The following is a 6,000-nucleotide window of genomic DNA, read 5'->3' as shown; positions in this document are numbered from 1 at the left end:
GCGGCCAAGTCACTTATCAAAATGGCAAACAGCAGTGGACCCAAAACAGGTCCTTGAGGCACACCACGAGTGACCTGACTCCAGGCTGAATATGGTTATGGGGAAGTCTGTGCTATGATGGAAGGATAAAATAACAGGAAAGTAAATGAACGGAAAGCGATTGCAGAACATGGTGGTGCAGATGTATTTGTGAGCCCTGTGACATGGATCCTTTCATTTTAGTCTGCGCATGTAGCCAGTGATTAAGAAAGTATATGGAATGGCGCTGCTTTATGCAAAAGCTATCTGTATAATCATCGGATTGTTGTACCACATCAGTACTGGGCTTTACTGAGACCACTCCCGATATATTCCGCGCAGTTACAATTCCCTAAACTGAAAACAAAATGCAATTGCTTCAGAAGCTTATCAAATTTATTTCACGTTACTCATTCCTGGAAGGAAAGCCTTGTCGAGCCACAGAGCCATACAGTTCAGGAACAGACCCTTTGGTCCAACTCATCCATGCTGACCAGAATTTCCAAACTGATGTATATCCATTTGCTAGCATTAGGCCCATAACCCTCTAAACCATTTCTATTCATGTATCCATCGTGGTGCCTTTTAAATGTTGTGACTGTACCAGTCTCAACCACTTCCTCTGGCAGCTTATTGCTTACACACAACACCCTCTGCAGGCAACAGTTACCCCTCAGGTCTCTTTGAAATTTCCTCCGTCTCTCAATAACTCTCTGCGCTCTATTTTTGCACACCCTCACCTGAGAAAAAATGACCTTGGCTGTTCACTGTATCACACAATATTCATAGAAAAAATGCCACCTCTCAGCCCCCGAAGCAGTCTGTGTACATGTGTGGGACGACAACAGTCAAGCTTATGCTGTTGAAGTGTCGGTAATATTCATGTAACAGTACATAGCTACACAATGCTCATGTCCAGGGTAATAATAGAGCAGTTTATCCGGTTCTTCAAGCTGGTTTCAAGGGAAGGAGATGAAGCCATTCAGCTCATCAAAACTATTGGGAAATAAGAGGCACAGCCCATTCACTCTCTCCTGCCTATTACACAGGAAGACAAGGAGTCTCGGCAGCACATCGAGCTGTTCAACAGGTACCAGGGGTCATCCAATCAGGTCCTTGAACCTTTTCCCTGGGACCAGGAGTCGGCCATTCTGACCGTCAAGCCACATAAACAGAAACAGAAGGATGTCATTGATGCTCCAACATGACAAACCAATGAAGCAGAGAATGCACAGGCAGACTGCTCCATGTGGTTTCTCCTGGTGCCATTGCTAATGGTACACACGTGACTTTAACGTCAGAACAAAAACAAAGTCACTGGAAAAACTCAGCAGCTCTGGCAGCATCTGTGAACGAGAAAACAGAGTTAATGTTTCGGGTCCGGTGACCCTCCCTCAGAACAGTTTCTTTAATGTCAATTGCTGAAGGTTAGGAGGGACAGTGGATGATAAGGGAACAGTGTAGGCTAGATGGGCTTCAGTTTGGTTTCACAGGTCGGTGCAACATCGAGGGCTGAAGGTTCTGTCCTGCAATGTAATGTTCTGTGAATCAGATCAGATCGCATGGATCAGTTACAGCAGTAGCTGGAGGCAAAGAGGAATTTACAGGAGTGAGGGAATGTGATGAATATCTGTTCCAGGGGGTAGAAATACTGCAGATACAGTGAGGTTGATGCGCTACTTGTAGGAAATGTAGGATGGGTAGACAGGCAATGCAGGAGTCTCCTGTGGCCATCTCCATTTCAAACGATTATGCTGTTTTGGGGAATTTGGGCGTGACAGACTCTCGGAGGAATATTGCACTCAGAGCCAAGTTTCTGGTAGCCATACTGTCTCTACTGTAATGAGGGTTACATCAGGTTCCAAGTGATTGATTTCAGGGAACTGTCAAGGCAGAAACACAGGCAGACGTTTCTGCAGCCAACTGCAAGACAGCAGGATAGTGTGTTGCCTACAGAGTGCGAGTGTTAAGGATGTCTTGGACAGGGTATATAATATTCTCAATGGCTCGACAGACGAACAAGAGATTGTTGTACACTTTGGAACTAACAACATAGGATGAGAAAATGGATGCGATTATGAGGGTAGCACATGGGAAATTGGGGAATGTGAATGTTGGTGGGTGAATACAGTAAAAACTGGATTACTTCTGGTGCCAGGAACTAGTGAGGTTTGGAATAGAGAAGATCGAGCAGATGGACTCGGGGCTGAGGAGCTGATTTGGGGGAAAGGATACACATTTCTGGATATTTGGAATCTCTTCCGGGTTGAAGTGAACTTTACAAGGAGGATGGATTGCAGTTGAATGGGAAGTGGCCTAATATTCTAGCAGTGAGAATTGTTATAGCCATGCAGGAGGATTTAAACTGGTAAGATGATGAGGATGGGATGCGGGGTTGGTGCAGATGGATATGCTGGAGGGATCAAGCAACGTTGTGAGAAAAGGGAGCAGTCTGAGACTGGTGCAGTAGTTCTGTAAAAAGAGCAAGTCAAATAGGCAAGGCAGGCTGAAGCAAAGCAGAGAATGAGGTAGGTCTGATAAGTTAAACTGCATTTATATCAATGCACATGGTCTGACAGTATTGCAGATTAACTCAGGGCACGGTTCGTGACATGAGACTGGGATAACATAGCTATCAGAAATGTGGCTCCTGGATGGACAGTCATGACAGCTTAACGTTCAAACAGATAGCTGCTATCAGACAGGTAGAAAAGGTTGCAAAGGAAGTGGGGAAGAAGGGCGATGGCATTTTTGGTTTGGGATAATATTCTGGCTGTACTTAGGGAGGATATTCCTATGAGTGTGATCAATGAAGTTATTTGGGTGCAATTGAGAAATAAGAAAGTGTTGACCACCTTGTTGGAATTGTACTCCCCACCACAAAAATAAACAGTCAGTGTTTCAACTGAGAAGCACATCTGTAAGGAATTGACAGTCAACTGTAAAAATAATAAGGTGGCAGTAGGGGATTTGCACTTTCCAAAAATAGTCTGAGCCTGCCATAGTGTAAAAGAATCGGATAGAAAGAGGGTTTTTTGTGTCTGTCCATGAATTTTTTTTTCTTCAGCATGTGGATTTACCTCCAAGAGAAGGTTAAAGAAAGAATTAGATGTACTCTTGGGGAATAAGGCAGGGAAAGTAACTGACAGTGGGGTAGCACTCTGGGGCAAAAAATATCCATAATTTTATTCATTTTAAAATAAGTATGAAAAAGAATTGACCTGATCTAAAAGCTAAAGTTCTAAACTTCAGCAAGGTCATTTTGAACAATATTAGCCGTGAACTTTCAAAAGTTGATATGAGTGATATTACAAAGTAAAGGGATGGCTTGCAATGGGAATTCGTCACAAATTTAATAAGAAATTCCTGAGACAGTACACTTGGTTAGGATGAAAGGCAAGGCTGATAGGTGTGGGGAATGCTGGATGACTCGAGAAATTGAGGTTCGGATCAAGAAAAAGAAGGAGGCGTGTATCAGGTCCTGTCAGCGGGGATTGCATGCATCCCTACAGGAGGCGAAGGACAGTTGGAGTACACTTAAGAAGGGAATCATGAGGGCAAAAAGTGGTCATGAGAGAGTTTCAGTAAAGAGGGTTAAGGAGAAGTCAAAGGATTTATGCAAATACATTTTGGAGAAAAGATTTTTTTGAGAGAATGGGGCCCCTTAAAAATCAGCAAGGTTGCTTATGTGTGGAACCGCAGGAGATGAGTGAGTTACTAAAATGAACAATTTGTATCTGTGCTTTCTGTTCAAAGCATACGAACCTGAGGGATCTCGGGGAAATAAACAGTAAGAAGTGTCCACGTTACGGAGGTAGTGGTGCTGGCCCCTTAAAATGCATAAAGATGAATAAATCATCAGGATCTGATCAAGCATATCCTCGGCATTTATGGTAACCTAGGGAACTGACTTATGGGCCCCTTGCTGAGATATTTGTATCATCGATAGCCACTGATGAGGTGATGGAAGGCTGAAAGTTGGCTAACATGGTCCCACTATTTAAGACAGGTGATCAGGGAACGCTAGGGAACTGTACACTGGTGAGGATGACATTAGCGATGAGCACATTGTTGGATGGGATTTTCAGGACAGGATTTACATGTATTTGGAAAGGGAAGGGCTGATTGAGGACAGTCAACATGGCTTTGCGCCTGGGAAATTGTGTCTCAATAACTTAATTAAATTTGAAGAAATGACGAGAAGGATTGATGGAGGCAGAGTGTTAGATGTTGTCTATATAGGTTTCAGTCAGGCATTCAACAAGGTTCCACATGGTGGACTGGTTAGCAATGTCACATCACATGGAATACAGGGAGAATGAACAATTTGAATAAAAATTGTCTCAAAGGAAGAAGACAAAGCACAGTGACAGAGTGCTTTTCGAAATGCAAACATGTGACCAATGGTGTGCTACAAGGACCAGTACTGGGCCATTGTTTTTTGTCATTCTATAATGATTTCACTTTTAAAACATGGGGTATAGTTGGTAAGTTTGCAGATGACACTAAAATTGGTGATGTAATGAACAATGAAGCAAGTTATCTCAGAGTAAAATTTGATTTGAATTTCCAACAGTTCCTCATTTTCACTATTCACCATGTTTCCTGCTATTTCTGGAAGAGTTTCTGTTCCTCCCTTCATGGAAACAAAACATCACATTCACTACGCCAGGCAGGGCTGGCGTGTGTCATGTCGTGAATATATTGGAGGTCGGCACTCTGGCACATGATGGATAAGTCACCCACTGCTGCAAAGAAAGTTCTGCAATGAGATAACAATGCGAAGAGCTGGATGAAGCGCCCAGACCCGAAACATCAGCTTTCCTGCTTCTCTGATGTTGCCTGGCCTACTGTGTTCATCCAGCTCTATACCTCATCTCATATTCCAACATCGGCAGTTCCTACTATCTCTGAGTAAGTTCTAGAATGAAACCAGTTCACTTGATGCCCGTTGTCAGTGCTGCCCTCTCCCTGATACATACATCGTGTTCCCTCTCAGTGTTGGAAATGCCTTCCTCTCCTTAGTTTATTTTCCTGGCTGATAAACGATCATATCTCTACACAGTCGCAGTGGCCTGAAATATTAATGAGTCTGCTCTTAATAGAAGCAGTTGACAATGTAATTGCACAATTTTCTGTACCACAGTCGCGATAGCAGCAACACCACTATAGCTGCTGGAGGTGACTGGGGATGTTGGGGATGAGATGACATTGTGGTGTTATTTCTAGTCTGTTAATCCAAGGATCCAGGTAATGACCCACACACCGATTCAAATCCTGCCACGGCAAATTGTAGAATTTGAATTCAATGAACTACATGGAATGATGAAACTATCAAGCCATCGTTGATATTTGGGAAAAACCCACCTGGCTCACGAATGGCCTTCAAGGGGGGAAATCTGCCATCCTCACATGGTCTGGCCTCCATGTGACTCAAGACCAACAGCAATGTGGTTACCTCTCAACCGTCTTTTGGAATGGCCAAGCCAGCCACTCACTTGTATCAATCACCACAAAGTCTCAAAGAAATGATACAGGACAGACCTATATACCAGAAATATACAGCACATGGTCTGGAGTGATTCAAGAAAGCAGCTCAAAGATGCCTTCTCAAGGGCAACTAGGAAAGGGAAATAAATGCTGCCCCAGCCAGTCACACCCACATCCCATTAATGAATAAGTGAAGATGACCACACTCAGGGAAGACAGACTGAGGGGATATAACTTATTTCAGACAGGCACTTCGAAGTATATCTACATGGGCACGACATACAGGAATATGGGAAAAGGCAAAAAATAAATGTAATTAATTTCACATTTCATTTCCATCCCACCTGATAATCAACAATCCCTTTCTTTGTTTCTTGTTTTCCTCTAGTTCTATCTTTCAACATTTATTCAACTCATTCCTTCTCCCCTTCAAAACAAACATCCCTGTCAACAGAATAAATCACAATAGTTACCAGCTGATTTCAGTTCTGA

This window comes from Stegostoma tigrinum, unplaced genomic scaffold (genome assembly GCF_030684315.1).
Source record: "Stegostoma tigrinum isolate sSteTig4 unplaced genomic scaffold, sSteTig4.hap1 scaffold_58, whole genome shotgun sequence".
NCBI classification, from domain to species: domain Eukaryota; kingdom Metazoa; phylum Chordata; class Chondrichthyes; order Orectolobiformes; family Stegostomatidae; genus Stegostoma; species Stegostoma tigrinum.
Note: the sequence above shows the minus strand (reverse complement) of the source record.